At 39.5% G+C, this 14,067-nt stretch overlaps 16 non-coding genes and 14 pseudogenes across 16 annotated transcripts; all 30 read left to right on the top strand.

Moving 5' to 3' along the window:
• The first annotated feature begins 320 nt into the window (after nucleotides 1-320).
• LOC146077182 (5S ribosomal RNA) lies at nucleotides 321-439 on the top strand (annotated as a pseudogene).
• A 340-nt stretch (nucleotides 440-779) lies between these two features.
• Nucleotides 780-901, top strand: LOC146076103 (5S ribosomal RNA; annotated as a pseudogene).
• A 342-nt stretch (nucleotides 902-1,243) lies between these two features.
• LOC146077219 (5S ribosomal RNA) lies at nucleotides 1,244-1,362 on the top strand (annotated as a pseudogene).
• A 342-nt stretch (nucleotides 1,363-1,704) lies between these two features.
• LOC146076922 (5S ribosomal RNA) lies at nucleotides 1,705-1,823 on the top strand. The gene has a single exon (XR_014474307.1). It is a non-coding gene; the product is annotated as a 5S ribosomal RNA (ribosomal RNA).
• A 340-nt stretch (nucleotides 1,824-2,163) lies between these two features.
• On the top strand, nucleotides 2,164-2,282 carry LOC146077199 (5S ribosomal RNA; annotated as a pseudogene).
• Nucleotides 2,283-2,624: 342 nt separating this feature from the next.
• Nucleotides 2,625-2,743, top strand: LOC146076859 (5S ribosomal RNA). Its single transcript, XR_014474250.1, has one exon. It is a non-coding gene; the product is annotated as a 5S ribosomal RNA (ribosomal RNA).
• A 341-nt stretch (nucleotides 2,744-3,084) lies between these two features.
• On the top strand, nucleotides 3,085-3,203 carry LOC146076913 (5S ribosomal RNA). The gene has a single exon (XR_014474299.1). It is a non-coding gene; the product is annotated as a 5S ribosomal RNA (ribosomal RNA).
• A 342-nt stretch (nucleotides 3,204-3,545) lies between these two features.
• On the top strand, nucleotides 3,546-3,664 carry LOC146077145 (5S ribosomal RNA). The gene has a single exon (XR_014474473.1). It is a non-coding gene; the product is annotated as a 5S ribosomal RNA (ribosomal RNA).
• A 341-nt stretch (nucleotides 3,665-4,005) lies between these two features.
• On the top strand, nucleotides 4,006-4,124 carry LOC146077276 (5S ribosomal RNA; annotated as a pseudogene).
• Nucleotides 4,125-4,466: 342 nt separating this feature from the next.
• LOC146077083 (5S ribosomal RNA) lies at nucleotides 4,467-4,585 on the top strand. Its single transcript, XR_014474460.1, has one exon. It is a non-coding gene; the product is annotated as a 5S ribosomal RNA (ribosomal RNA).
• A 345-nt stretch (nucleotides 4,586-4,930) lies between these two features.
• Nucleotides 4,931-5,049, top strand: LOC146076228 (5S ribosomal RNA). The gene has a single exon (XR_014473706.1). It is a non-coding gene; the product is annotated as a 5S ribosomal RNA (ribosomal RNA).
• Nucleotides 5,050-5,392: 343 nt separating this feature from the next.
• Nucleotides 5,393-5,511, top strand: LOC146077228 (5S ribosomal RNA; annotated as a pseudogene).
• A 341-nt stretch (nucleotides 5,512-5,852) lies between these two features.
• LOC146076970 (5S ribosomal RNA) lies at nucleotides 5,853-5,971 on the top strand. The gene has a single exon (XR_014474353.1). It is a non-coding gene; the product is annotated as a 5S ribosomal RNA (ribosomal RNA).
• Nucleotides 5,972-6,311: 340 nt separating this feature from the next.
• Nucleotides 6,312-6,430, top strand: LOC146077157 (5S ribosomal RNA). The gene has a single exon (XR_014474474.1). It is a non-coding gene; the product is annotated as a 5S ribosomal RNA (ribosomal RNA).
• Nucleotides 6,431-6,770: 340 nt separating this feature from the next.
• Nucleotides 6,771-6,889, top strand: LOC146077255 (5S ribosomal RNA; annotated as a pseudogene).
• Nucleotides 6,890-7,231: 342 nt separating this feature from the next.
• Nucleotides 7,232-7,350, top strand: LOC146077220 (5S ribosomal RNA; annotated as a pseudogene).
• Nucleotides 7,351-7,692: 342 nt separating this feature from the next.
• LOC146076924 (5S ribosomal RNA) lies at nucleotides 7,693-7,811 on the top strand. Its single transcript, XR_014474309.1, has one exon. It is a non-coding gene; the product is annotated as a 5S ribosomal RNA (ribosomal RNA).
• A 340-nt stretch (nucleotides 7,812-8,151) lies between these two features.
• LOC146077262 (5S ribosomal RNA) lies at nucleotides 8,152-8,270 on the top strand (annotated as a pseudogene).
• A 342-nt stretch (nucleotides 8,271-8,612) lies between these two features.
• LOC146077168 (5S ribosomal RNA) lies at nucleotides 8,613-8,731 on the top strand. The gene has a single exon (XR_014474475.1). It is a non-coding gene; the product is annotated as a 5S ribosomal RNA (ribosomal RNA).
• Nucleotides 8,732-9,072: 341 nt separating this feature from the next.
• On the top strand, nucleotides 9,073-9,191 carry LOC146077277 (5S ribosomal RNA; annotated as a pseudogene).
• A 342-nt stretch (nucleotides 9,192-9,533) lies between these two features.
• Nucleotides 9,534-9,652, top strand: LOC146077084 (5S ribosomal RNA). The gene has a single exon (XR_014474461.1). It is a non-coding gene; the product is annotated as a 5S ribosomal RNA (ribosomal RNA).
• A 345-nt stretch (nucleotides 9,653-9,997) lies between these two features.
• LOC146076229 (5S ribosomal RNA) lies at nucleotides 9,998-10,116 on the top strand. Its single transcript, XR_014473707.1, has one exon. It is a non-coding gene; the product is annotated as a 5S ribosomal RNA (ribosomal RNA).
• A 343-nt stretch (nucleotides 10,117-10,459) lies between these two features.
• Nucleotides 10,460-10,578, top strand: LOC146077229 (5S ribosomal RNA; annotated as a pseudogene).
• A 341-nt stretch (nucleotides 10,579-10,919) lies between these two features.
• LOC146076971 (5S ribosomal RNA) lies at nucleotides 10,920-11,038 on the top strand. Its single transcript, XR_014474354.1, has one exon. It is a non-coding gene; the product is annotated as a 5S ribosomal RNA (ribosomal RNA).
• A 340-nt stretch (nucleotides 11,039-11,378) lies between these two features.
• Nucleotides 11,379-11,497, top strand: LOC146077180 (5S ribosomal RNA). The gene has a single exon (XR_014474476.1). It is a non-coding gene; the product is annotated as a 5S ribosomal RNA (ribosomal RNA).
• Nucleotides 11,498-11,837: 340 nt separating this feature from the next.
• On the top strand, nucleotides 11,838-11,956 carry LOC146077256 (5S ribosomal RNA; annotated as a pseudogene).
• Nucleotides 11,957-12,298: 342 nt separating this feature from the next.
• LOC146077221 (5S ribosomal RNA) lies at nucleotides 12,299-12,417 on the top strand (annotated as a pseudogene).
• A 342-nt stretch (nucleotides 12,418-12,759) lies between these two features.
• LOC146076925 (5S ribosomal RNA) lies at nucleotides 12,760-12,878 on the top strand. Its single transcript, XR_014474310.1, has one exon. It is a non-coding gene; the product is annotated as a 5S ribosomal RNA (ribosomal RNA).
• A 340-nt stretch (nucleotides 12,879-13,218) lies between these two features.
• Nucleotides 13,219-13,337, top strand: LOC146077200 (5S ribosomal RNA; annotated as a pseudogene).
• Nucleotides 13,338-13,679: 342 nt separating this feature from the next.
• On the top strand, nucleotides 13,680-13,798 carry LOC146076870 (5S ribosomal RNA). Its single transcript, XR_014474261.1, has one exon. It is a non-coding gene; the product is annotated as a 5S ribosomal RNA (ribosomal RNA).
• The last annotated feature ends 269 nt before the right edge of the window (nucleotides 13,799-14,067 follow it).

Here is a 14,067-nt window from a genome sequence, read left to right on the forward strand (position 1 = left end):
TTTATTTCCCCAGCTATTCAAATTAAAAACTTTTTTTGGGATTACTACTAGAGAGAATTGGAGGATGTCAAACATACTATATAGCCCTCATCTAATTCTTTACTACACTGTTTAGGCCCAATTCCAACTGTTTGTGGCAGCTAAACATTGTTGTGCCTGGTCAGTATTTTTTTTTTTACCACCAGCTAATACTAGGTCCTGTAGGTCTTTTTACTTTACCAACACATGATTTTTTCTCTACAACAATACAGTTTGGAAACGTATCCATTAGATTTCTTGTAGATAGAAGTAGAAGAGGGCAAACAATGTGATTGAATTTCACCTACAGCCATACCACACTGGATAAGCCCAATCTCGTCAGATCTTGGCAGCTCAGCAGTGTTGGGCCTGGTTAGTACTTGGGTGGGAGACCACATGGAAACACCAGGTTCTGTAGGTTTTTTGACATTACTGGCAAATGCTTTTATTTCCCCAGCTATTCAAATTGAAATATTTTTTTGGGATTACTACTAGAGCGAATTGAAAGAGGTCAAGCAGACTCTATAGTCCTCAACTAATTATTTACTACACTGTTTAGGCCCAATTCCAACTGTTTGTGGCAGCTAAACAGTGTTGTGTCTGGTCAGTAGTTTTTTGACCATCTGCTAATACTAGGTCCTGTAGGTCTTTTTAAATTACCAGCACATGATTTTTTCTCTACAACAATGCAGTTTGGAAACATATTCATTAGATTACTTGTAGATAGAAGTAGAAAAGGGCAAACAATGTTATCGATTTTCATCTACAGCCATACCACCACACTGGATAAGCCCAATCTCGTCTGATCTTGGAAGCTAAGCAGTGTTGTGCCTGGTTAGTACTTGGGTGGGAGACAACATGGGGGCACCAGGTGCTGTAGGTTTTTTGACATTACTGGCAAATGCTTTTATTTCCCCAGCTATTCAAATTGAAAACTATTTTAGGGATTACCACTAGAGAGAATTGGAAGAGGTCAAACATACTCTATAGCCCTCATCTAATTCTTTAGTACACTGTTTAGGCCCAATTCCAACTGTTTGTGGCAGCTTTACAGTGTTGTGCCTGGTCAGTAGTTTTTTTTGACCACCTGCTAATACTAGGTCCTGTAGGTCTTTTTACATTACCAGCACATGATTTTTTCTCTACAACAATGCAGTTTGGAAACGTATTCATTAGATTACTTGTAGATAGAAGTAGAAAAGGGCAAACAATGTGATTGAATTTCACCTACAGCCATACCACACTGGATAAGCTCAATCTCGTCAGATCTTGGCAGCTAAGCAGTGTTGGGCCTGGTTAGTATTTGGGTGGGAGACCACATGGGAACACCACGTTCTGTAGGTTTTTTGACATTACTGGCAAATGCTTTTATTTCCCCAGCTATTCAAATTGAAAACTATTTCAGGGATTACTACTAGAGAGAATTGGAAGATGTCAAACATACTCTATAGCCCTCATCTAATTCTTTAGTACACTGTTTAGGCCCAATTCCAACTGTTTGTGGCAGCTAAACAGTGTTGTGCCTGGTCAGTAGTTTTTTTTGACCACCTGCTCATACTAGGTCCTGTAGGTCTTTTTACATTACCAACACATGATTTTTTCTCTACAACAATACAGTTTGGAAACGTATCCATTAGATTACTTGTAGATAGAAGTAAAATAGGGCAAACAATGTGATTGATTTTCACCTACAGCCATACCACACTGGATAAACCCAATCTCGTCAGATCTTGGCAGCTAATCAGTGTTGGGCCTGGTTAGTACTTGGGTGGAAGACCACATGGGAACACCAGGTGCTGTAGGTTTTTTGACATTACTGGCAAATGCTTTTATTTCCCCAGCTATTCAAATTGAAATTTTTTTTTGGGATTACTACTAGAGCAAATTGAAAGAGGTCAAACAGACTCTATAGTCCTCATCTAATTCTTTACTACACTGTTTAGGCCCAATTCCAACTGTTTGTGGCAGCTAAACAGTGTTGTGTCTGGTCAGTAGTTTTTTGACCATCTGCTAATACTAGGTCCTGTAGGTCTTTTTAAATTTCCAGCACATGATTTTTTCTCTACAACAATGCTGTTTGGAAACGTATTCATTAGATTACTTGCAGATAGAAGTAGAAAAGGGCAAACAATGTTACCGGTTTTCACCTACGGCCATACCACACTGGATAAGCCCAATCTCGTCTGCTCTTGGTAGCTAAGCCGTGTTGGGCCTGGTTTATACTTGGGTGGGAGACCACATGGGAACACCAGGTGCTGTAGGTTTTTTGACATTACTGGCAAATGCTTTTATTTCCCCAGCTATTCAAATTGAAAACTTTTTTATGGATTACTACTAGAGAGAATTGGAAGAGGTCAAACATACTCTATAGCCCTCATCTAATTCTTTAGTACCCTGTTTAGGCCCAATTCCAACTGTTTGTGGCAGCTTTACAGTGTTGTGCCTGTTCAGTAGTTGTTTTTGACCACCTGCTAATACTAGGTCCTGTAGGTCTTTTTACATTACCAACACATGATTTTTTCTCTACAACAATACAGTTTGGAAACGTATCCATTAAATTACTAGTAGATAGAAGTAGAAGAGGGCAAACAATGTGATTGATTTTCACCTACAGCCATACCCCACTGGATAAACCCTATCTCGTCAGATCTTGGCAGCTAAGCAGTGTTGGGCCTGGTTAGTACTTGGGTGGGAGACCACATGGGAACACCAGGTGCTGTAGGTTTTTTGACATTACTGGCAAATGCTTTTATTTCCCCAGCTATTCAAATTGAAAACATTTTTTTGGGATTACTACTAGAGAGAATTGAAAGAGGTCAAACAGACTCTATAGCCCTCATCTAATTCTTTACTACACTGTTTAGGCCCAATTACAACTGTTTGTGGCAGCTAAACAGTGTTGTGTCTGGTCAGTAGTTTTTTGACCATCTGCTAATACTAGGTCCTGTAGGTCTTTTTAAATTACCAGCACATGATTTTTTCTCTACAACAATACAGTGTGGAAACGTATCCATTAAATTACTTGTAGATAGAAGTAGAAGAGGGCAAACAATGTGATTGATTTTCACCTACAGCTATACCACTCTGGATAAGCCCAATCTCGTCTGATCTTGGAAGCTAAGCAGTGTTGGGCCTGGTTAGTACTTGGATGGGAGACCACATAGGAACACCAGGTGCTGTAGGTTTTTTGACGTTACTGGCAAATTTTTTTATTTCCCCAGCTATTCAAATTGAAAACTTTTTTAGGGATTACTACTAGAGAGAATTGGAAGAGGTCAAACATACTCTATAGCCCTCATCTAATTCTTTACTACACTGTTTAGGCCTAATTCCAACTGTTTGTGGCAGCTTTACAGTGTTGTGCCTGGTCAGTAGTTTTTTTTGACCACCTGCTAATACTAGGTCCTGTAGGTCTTTTTACATTACCAACACATGATTTTTTCTCTACAACAATACAGGTTGGAAATGTATCCATTAGATTACTTTTAGATAGAAGTAGAAGAGGGCAAACAATGTGCTTGATTTTCACCTACAGCCATACCACACTGGATAAGCCCAATCTCGTCAGATCTTGGCAGCTAAGCAGTGTTGGGCCTGGTTAGTACTTGGGTGGGAGACCACATGGGAACACCAGGTGCTGTAGGTTTTTTGACATTACTGGCAAATGCTTTTATTTCCCCAGCTATTAAAATTGAATTTTTTGGGGGGGATTACTACTAGAGCGAATTGAAAGAGGTCAAACAGGCTCTATAGTCCTCATCTAATTCTTTACTACACTGTTTAGGCCCAATTCCAACTGTTTGTGGCAGCTAAACAGTGTTGTGTCTGGTCAGTAGTTTTTTGACCATCTGCTAATACTAGGTCCTGTAGGTCTTTTTAAATTACCAGCACATGATTTTTTTCTCTACAACAATGCAGTTTGGAAACGTATTCATTAGATTACTTGTAGATAGAAGTAGAAAAGGGCAAACAATGTTATCGGTTTTTCGCTACAGCCATACCACACTGGATAAGCCCAATCTTGTCTGATCTTGGAAGCTAAGCAGTGTTTGGCCTGGTTAGTACTTGGGTGGGAGACCACATGGGATCACCAGGTGCTGTAGGTTTTTTGACATTACTGGCAAATGCTTTTATTTCCCCAGCTATTCAAATTGAAAACTTCTTTAGGGAATACTACTAGAGAGAATTGTAAGAGGTCAAACATACTCTATAGCCCTCATCTAATTCTTTACTACACTGTTTAGGCATAATTCCAACTGTTTGTGGCAGCTTAACAGTGTTCTGCCTGGTCAGTAGTTTTTTTTGACCACCTGCTAATACTAGGTCCTGTAGGTCTTTTTACATTACCAACACATGATTTTTTCTCTACAACAATACAGTTTGGAAACGTATCCATTAGATTACTTATAGATAGAAGTAGAAGAGGGCAAACAATGTTATCGGATTTCACCAACAGCCATACCACACTGGATAAGCCCAATCTCCTCTGATCTTGGTAGCTAAGCAGTGTTGGGCCTGGTTAGTACTTGGGTGGGAGACCACATGGAAACACCAGGTGCTGTAGGTTTTATGACATTACTGGCAAATGCTTTTATTTCCCCAGCTATTCAAATTAAAAACTTTTTTTGGGATTACTACTGGAGAGAATTGGAAGAGGTCAAACATACTCTATAGCCCTCATCTTATTCTTTACTACACTGTTTATGCCCAATTCCAACTGTTTGTGGCAGCTAAACATTGTTGTGCCTGGTCAGTAGTTTTTTTTTTTTACCACCAGCTAATACTAGGTCCTGTAGGTCTTTTTACTTTACCAACACATGATTTTTTCTCTACAACAATACAGTTTGGAAACGTATCCATTAGATTTCTTGTAGATAGAAGTAGAAGAGGGCAAACAATGTGATCGAATTTCACCTACAGCCATACCACACTGGATAAACCCAATCTCGTCAGATCTTGGCAGCTAAGCAGTGTTGGGCCTGGTTAGTACTTGGGTGGAAGACCACATGGGAACACCAGGTGCTGTAGGTTTTTTGACATTACTGGCAAATGCTTTTATTTCCCCAGCTATTCAAATTGAAAAAAAAATTTGGGATTACTACTAGAGCGAATTGAAAGAGGTCAAACATACTCTATAGTCCTCATCTAATTCTTTACTACACGGTTTAGGCCCATTTCCAACTGTTTGTGGCAGCTAAATAGTGTTGTGCCTGGTCAGTAGTTTTTTTTTTACCACCAGCTAATACTAGGTCCTGTAGGTCTTTTTACATTACCAACACATGATTTTTTCTCTACAACAATGCAGTTTGGAAACGTATTCATTAGATTACTTGTAGATAGAAGTAGAAAAGGGCAAACAATGTGATTGAATTTCACCTACAGCCATACCACAATGGATAAGCCCAATCTCGTCAGATCTTGGCAGCTAAGCAGTGTCGGGCCTGCTTAGTATTTGGGTGGGAGACCACATGGGAACACCAGGTTCTGTAGGTTTTTTGACATTACTGGCAAATGCTTTTATTTCCCCAGCTATTCAAATGAAAACTATTTTAGGGATTACTACTAGAAAGAATTGGAAGAGGTCAAACATACTCTATAGCCCTCATCTAATTCTTTAGTACACTGTTTAGGCCCAATTCCAACTGTTTGTGGCAGCTTTACAGTGTTGTGCCTGGTCAGTAGTTTTTTTTGACCACCTGCTCATACTAGGTCCTGTAGGTCTTTTTACATTACCAACACATGATTTTTTCTCTACAACAATACAGTTTGGAAACGTATCCATTAGATTACTTGTAGATAGAAGTAAAAGAGGGCAAACAATGTGATTGATTTTCACCTACAGCCATACCACACTGGATAAACCCAATCTCGTCAGATCTTAGCCGCTAAGCAGTGTTGGGCCTGGTTAGTACTTGGGTGGGAGACCACATGGGAACACCAGGTGCTGTAGGTTTTTTGACATTACTGGCAAATGCTTTTATTTCCCCAGCTATTCAAATTGAAAACTTTTTTTGGGATTACTACTAGAGAGAATTGAAAGAGGTCAAACAGACTCTATAGCCCTCATCTAATTCATTACTACACTGTTTAGGCCCAATTCCAACTGTTTGTGGCAGTTAAACAGTGTTGTGTCTGGTCAGTAGTTTTTTGACCACCTGCTAATACTAGGTCCTGTAGGTCTTTTTACATTACCAGCACATGATTTTTTCTCTACAACAATGCAGTTTGGAAACGTATTCATTAGATTACTTGTAGATAGAAGTAGAAAAGGGCAAACAATGTGATTGAATTTCACCTACAGCCATACCACACTGGATAAGCCCAATCTCGTCAGATCTTGGCAGCTAAGCAGTGTTGGGCCTGGTTAGTACTTGGGTGGGAGACCACATGGGAACACCAGGTGCTGTAGGTTTTTTGACATTACTGGCAAATGCTTTTATTTCCCCAGCTATTCAAATTGAATTTTTTTTTGGGGATTACTACTAGAGCGAATTGAAAGAGGTCAAACAGACTCTATAGTCCTCATCTAATTCTTTACTACACTGTTTAGGCCCAATTCCAACTGTTTGTGGCAGCTAAACAGTGTTGTGTCTGGTCAGTAGTTTTTTGACCATCTGCTAATACTAGGTCCTGTAGGTCTTTTTAAATTACCAGCACATGATTTTTTCTCTACAACAATGCAGTTTGGAAACATATTCATTAGATTACTTGTAGATAGAAGTAGAAAAGGGCAAACAATGTTATCGATTTTCATCTACAGCCATACCACACTGGATAAGCCCAATCTCGTCTGATCTTGGAAGCTAAGCAGTGTTGTGCCTGGTTAGTACTTGGGTGGGAGACAACATGGGGGCACCAGGTGCTGTAGGTTTTTTGACATTACTGGCAAATGCTTTTATTTCCCCAGCTATTCAAATTGAAAACTATTTTAGGGATTACCACTAGAGAGAATTGGAAGAGGTCAAACATACTCTATAGCCCTCATCTAATTCTTTAGTACACTGTTTAGGCCCAATTCCAACTGTTTGTGGCAGCTTTACAGTGTTGTGCCTGGTCAGTAGTTTTTTTTGACCACCTGCTAATACTAGGTCCTGTAGGTCTTTTTACATTACCAGCACATGATTTTTTCTCTACAACAATGCAGTTTGGAAACGTATTCATTAGATTACTTGTAGATAGAAGTAGAAAAGGGCAAACAATGTGATTGAATTTCACCTACAGCCATACCACACTGGATAAGCTCAATCTCGTCAGATCTTGGCAGCTAAGCAGTGTTGGGCCTGGTTAGTATTTGGGTGGGAGACCACATGGGAACACCACGTTCTGTAGGTTTTTTGACATTACTGGCAAATGCTTTTATTTCCCCAGCTATTCAAATTGAAAACTATTTTAGGGATTACTACTAGAGAGAATTGGAAGATGTCAAACATACTCTATAGCCCTCATCTAATTCTTTAGTACACTGTTTAGGCCCAATTCCAACTGTTTGTGGCAGCTAAACAGTGTTGTGCCTGGTCAGTAGTTTTTTTTGACCACCTGCTCATACTAGGTCCTGTAGGTCTTTTTACATTACCAACACATGATTTTTTCTCTACAACAATACAGTTTGGAAACGTATCCATTAGATTACTTGTAGATAGAAGTAAAATAGGGCAAACAATGTGATTGATTTTCACCTACAGCCATACCACACTGGATAAACCCAATCTCGTCAGATCTTGGCAGCTAATCAGTGTTGGGCCTGGTTAGTACTTGGGTGGAAGACCACATGGGAACACCAGGTGCTGTAGGTTTTTTGACATTACTGGCAAATGCTTTTATTTCCCCAGCTATTCAAATTGAAATTTTTTTTTGGGATTACTACTAGAGCAAATTGAAAGAGGTCAAACAGACTCTATAGTCCTCATCTAATTCTTTACTACACTGTTTAGGCCCAATTCCAACTGTTTGTGGCAGCTAAACAGTGTTGTGTCTGGTCAGTAGTTTTTTGACCATCTGCTAATACTAGGTCCTGTAGGTCTTTTTAAATTTCCAGCACATGATTTTTTCTCTACAACAATGCTGTTTGGAAACGTATTCATTAGATTACTTGTAGATAGAAGTAGAAAAGGGCAAACAATGTTATCGATTTTCATCTACAGCCATACCACACTGGATAAGCCCGATCTCGTCTGATCTTGGAAGCTAAGCAGTGTTGTGCCTGGTTAGTACTTGGGTGGGAGACAACATGGGGGCACCAGGTGCTGTAGGTTTTTTGACATTACTGGCAAATGCTTTTATTTCCCCAGCTATTCAAATTGAAAACTTTTTTAGGGATTACTACTAGAGAGAATTGGAAGAGGTCAAACATACTCTATAGCCCTCATCTAATTCTTTACTACACTGTTTAGGCCTAATTCCAACTGTTTGTGGCAGCTTTACAGTGTTGTGCCTGGTCAGTAGTTTTTTTTGACCACCTGCTAATACTAGGTCCTGTAGGTCTTTTTACATTACCAACACATGATTTTTTCTCTACAACAATACAGGTTGGAAATGTATCCATTAGATTACTTTTAGATAGAAGTAGAAGAGGGCAAACAATGTGCTTGATTTTCACCTACAGCCATACCACACTGGATAAGCCCAATCTCGTCAGATCTTGGCAGCTAAGCAGTGTTGGGCCTGGTTAGTACTTGGGTGGGAGACCACATGGGAACACCAGGTGCTGTAGGTTTTTTGACATTACTGGCAAATGCTTTTATTTCCCCAGCTATTAAAATTGAATTTTTTGGGGGGGATTACTACTAGAGCGAATTGAAAGAGGTCAAACAGGCTCTATAGTCCTCATCTAATTCTTTACTACACTGTTTAGGCCCAATTCCAACTGTTTGTGGCAGCTAAACAGTGTTGTGTCTGGTCAGTAGTTTTTTGACCATCTGCTAATACTAGGTCCTGTAGGTCTTTTTAAATTACCAGCACATGATTTTTTTCTCTACAACAATGCAGTTTGGAAACGTATTCATTAGATTACTTGTAGATAGAAGTAGAAAAGGGCAAACAATGTTATCGGTTTTTCGCTACAGCCATACCACACTGGATAAGCCCAATCTTGTCTGATCTTGGAAGCTAAGCAGTGTTTGGCCTGGTTAGTACTTGGGTGGGAGACCACATGGGATCACCAGGTGCTGTAGGTTTTTTTACATTACTGGCAAATGCTTTTATTTCCCCAGCTATTCAAATTGAAAACTTCTTTAGGGAATACTACTAGAGAGAATTGTAAGAGGTCAAACATACTCTATAGCCCTCATCTAATTCTTTACTACACTGTTTAGGCATAATTCCAACTGTTTGTGGCAGCTTAACAGTGTTCTGCCTGGTCAGTAGTTTTTTTTGACCACCTGCTAATACTAGGTCCTGTAGGTCTTTTTACATTACCAACACATGATTTTTTCTCTACAACAATACAGTTTGGAAACGTATCCATTAGATTACTTATAGATAGAAGTAGAAGAGGGCAAACAATGTTATCGGATTTCACCAACAGCCATACCACACTGGATAAGCCCAATCTCCTCTGATCTTGGTAGCTAAGCAGTGTTGGGCCTGGTTAGTACTTGGGTGGGAGACCACATGGAAACACCAGGTGCTGTAGGTTTTATGACATTACTGGCAAATGCTTTTATTTCCCCAGCTATTCAAATTAAAAACTTTTTTTGGGATTACTACTGGAGAGAATTGGAAGAGGTCAAACATACTCTATAGCCCTCATCTTATTCTTTACTACACTGTTTATGCCCAATTCCAACTGTTTGTGGCAGCTAAACATTGTTGTGCCTGGTCAGTAGTTTTTTTTTTTTACCACCAGCTAATACTAGGTCCTGTAGGTCTTTTTACTTTACCAACACATGATTTTTTCTCTACAACAATACAGTTTGGAAACGTATCCATTAGATTTCTTGTAGATAGAAGTAGAAGAGGGCAAACAATGTGATCGAATTTCACCTACAGCCATACCACACTGGATAAACCCAATCTCGTCAGATCTTGGCAGCTAAGCAGTGTTGGGCCTGGTTAGTACTTGGGTGGAAGACCACATGGGAACACCAGGTGCTGTAGGTTTTTTGACATTACTGGCAAATGCTTTTATTTCCCCAGCTATTCAAATTGAAAAAAAAATTTGGGATTACTACTAGAGCGAATTGAAAGAGGTCAAACATACTCTATAGTCCTCATCTAATTCTTTACTACACGGTTTAGGCCCATTTCCAACTGTTTGTGGCAGCTAAATAGTGTTGTGCCTGGTCAGTAGTTTTTTTTTTACCACCAGCTAATACTAGGTCCTGTAGGTCTTTTTACATTACCAACACATGATTTTTTCTCTACAACAATGCAGTTTGGAAACGTATTCATTAGATTACTTGTAGATAGAAGTAGAAAAGGGCAAACAATGTGATTGAATTTCACCTACAGCCATACCACAATGGATAAGCCCAATCTCGTCAGATCTTGGCAGCTAAGCAGTGTCGGGCCTGCTTAGTATTTGGGTGGGAGACCACATGGGAACACCAGGTTCTGTAGGTTTTTTGACATTACTGGCAAATGCTTTTATTTCCCCAGCTATTCAAATGAAAACTATTTTAGGGATTACTACTAGAAAGAATTGGAAGAGGTCAAACATACTCTATAGCCCTCATCTAATTCTTTAGTACACTGTTTAGGCCCAATTCCAACTGTTTGTGGCAGCTTTACAGTGTTGTGCCTGGTCAGTAGTTTTTTTTGACCACCTGCTCATACTAGGTCCTGTAGGTCTTTTTACATTACCAACACATGATTTTTTCTCTACAACAATACAGTTTGGAAACGTATCCATTAGATTACTTGTAGATAGAAGTAAAAGAGGGCAAACAATGTGATTGATTTTCACCTACAGCCATACCACACTGGATAAACCCAATCTCGTCAGATCTTAGCCGCTAAGCAGTGTTGGGCCTGGTTAGTACTTGGGTGGGAGACCACATGGGAACACCAGGTGCTGTAGGTTTTTTGACATTACTGGCAAATGCTTTTATTTCCCCAGCTATTCAAATTGAAAACTTTTTTTGGGATTACTACTAGAGAGAATTGAAAGAGGTCAAACAGACTCTATAGCCCTCATCTAATTCATTACTACACTGTTTAGGCCCAATTCCAACTGTTTGTGGCAGTTAAACAGTGTTGTGTCTGGTCAGTAGTTTTTTGACCACCTGCTAATACTAGGTCCTGTAGGTCTTTTTACATTACCAGCACATGATTTTTTCTCTACAACAATGCAGTTTGGAAACGTATTCATTAGATTACTTGTAGATAGAAGTAGAAAAGGGCAAACAATGTGATTGAATTTCACCTACAGCCATACCACACTGGATAAGCCCAATCTCGTCAGATCTTGGCAGCTAAGCAGTGTTGGGCCTGGTTAGTACTTGGGTGGGAGACCACATGGGAACACCAGGTGCTGTAGGTTTTTTGACATTACTGGCAAATGCTTTTATTTCCCCAGCTATTCAAATTGAATTTTTTTTTGGGGATTACTACTAGAGCGAATTGAAAGAGGTCAAACAGACTCTATAGTCCTCATCTAATTCTTTACTACACTGTTTAGGCCCAATTCCAACTGTTTGTGGCAGCTAAACAGTGTTGTGTCTGGTCAGTAGTTTTTTGACCATCTGCTAATACTAGGTCCTGTAGGTCTTTTTAAATTACCAGCACATGATTTTTTCTCTACAACAATGCAGTTTGGAAACATATTCATTAGATTACTTGTAGATAGAAGTAGAAAAGGGCAAACAATGTTATCGATTTTCATCTACAGCCATACCACACTGGATAAGCCCAATCTCGTCTGATCTTGGAAGCTAAGCAGTGTTGTGCCTGGTTAGTACTTGGGTGGGAGACAACATGGGGGCACCAGGTGCTGTAGGTTTTTTGACATTACTGGCAAATGCTTTTATTTCCCCAGCTATTCAAATTGAAAACTATTTTAGGGATTACCACTAGAGAGAATTGGAAGAGGTCAAACATACTCTATAGCCCTCATCTAATTCTTTAGTACACTGTTTAGGCCCAATTCCAACTGTTTGTGGCAGCTTTACAGTGTTGTGCCTGGTCAGTAGTTTTTTTTGACCACCTGCTAATACTAGGTCCTGTAGGTCTTTTTACATTACCAGCACATGATTTTTTCTCTACAACAATGCAGTTTGGAAACGTATTCATTAGATTACTTGTAGATAGAAGTAGAAAAGGGCAAACAATGTGATTGAATTTCACCTACAGCCATACCACACTGGATAAGCTCAATCTCGTCAGATCTTGGCAGCTAAGCAGTGTTGGGCCTGGTTAGTATTTGGGTGGGAGACCACATGGGAACACCACGTTCTGTAGGTTTTTTGACATTACTGGCAAATGCTTTTATTTCCCCAGCTATTCAAATTGAAAACTATTTTAGGGATTACTACTAGAGAGAATTGGAAGATGTCAAACATACTCTATAGCCCTCATCTAATTCTTTAGTACACTGTTTAGGCCCAATTCCAACTGTTTGTGGCAGCTAAACAGTGTTGTGCCTGGTCAGTAGTTTTTTTTGACCACCTGCTCATACTAGGTCCTGTAGGTCTTTTTACATTACCAACACATGATTTTTTCTCTACAACAATACAGTTTGGAAACGTATCCATTAGATTACTTGTAGATAGAAGTAAAATAGGGCAAACAATGTGATTGATTTTCACCTACAGCCATACCACACTGGATAAACCCAATCTCGTCAGATCTTGGCAGCTAATCAGTGTTGGGCCTGGTTAGTACTTGGGTGGAAGACCACATGGGAACACCAGGTGCTGTAGGTTTTTTGACATTACTGGCAAATGCTTTTATTTCCCCAGCTATTCAAATTGAAATTTTTTTTTGGGATTACTACTAGAGCAAATTGAAAGAGGTCAAACAGACTCTATAGTCCTCATCTAATTCTTTACTACACTGTTTAGGCCCAATTCCAACTGTTTGTGGCAGCTAAACAGTGTTGTGTCTGGTCAGTAGTTTTTTGACCATCTGCTAATACTAGGTCCTGTAGGTCTTTTTAAATTTCCAGCACATGATTTTTTCTCTACAACAATGCTGTTTGGAAACGTATTCATTAGATTACTTGCAGATAGAAGTAGAAAAGGGCAAACAATGTTACCGGTTTTCACCTACGGCCATACCACACTGGATAAGCCCAATCTCGTCTGCTCTTGGTAGCTAAGCCGTGTTGGGCCTGGTTTATACTTGGGTGGGAGACCACATGGGAACACCAGGTGCTGTAGGTTTTTTGACATTACTGGCAAATGCTTTTATTTCCCCAGCTATTCAAATTGAAAACTTTTTTATGGATTACTACTAGAGAGAATTGGAAGAGGTCAAACATACTCTATAGCCCTCATCTAATTCTTTAGTACCCTGTTTAGGCCCAATTCCAACTGTTTGTGGCAGCTTTACAGTGTTGTGCCTGTTCAGTAGTTGTTTTTGACCACCTGCTAATACTAGGTCCTGTAGGTCTTTTTACATTACCAACACATGATTTTTTCTCTACAACAATACAGTTTGGAAACGTATCCATTAAATTACTAGTAGATAGAAGTAGAAGAGGGCAAACAATGTGATTGATTTTCACCTACAGCCATACCCCACTGGATAAACCCTATCTCGTCAGATCTTGGCAGCTAAGCAGTGTTGGGCCTGGTTAGTACTTGGGTGGGAGACCACATGGGAACACCAGGTGCTGTAGGTTTTTTGACATTACTGGCAAATGCTTTTATTTCCCCAGCTATTCAAATTGAAAACATTTTTTTGGGATTACTACTAGAGAGAATTGAAAGAGGTCAAACAGACTCTATAGCCCTCATCTAATTCTTTACTACACTGTTTAGGCCCAATTACAACTGTTTGTGGCAGCTAAACAGTGTTGTGTCTGGTCAGTAGTTTTTTGACCATCTGCTAATACTAGGTCCTGTAGGTCTTTTTAAATTACCAGCACATGATTTTTTCTCTACAACAATA

The sequence above is a fragment of the Crinia signifera genome, chromosome 4 (genome assembly GCF_055691185.1).
Source record: "Crinia signifera chromosome 4, ASM5569118v1, whole genome shotgun sequence".
NCBI classification, from domain to species: domain Eukaryota; kingdom Metazoa; phylum Chordata; class Amphibia; order Anura; family Myobatrachidae; genus Crinia; species Crinia signifera.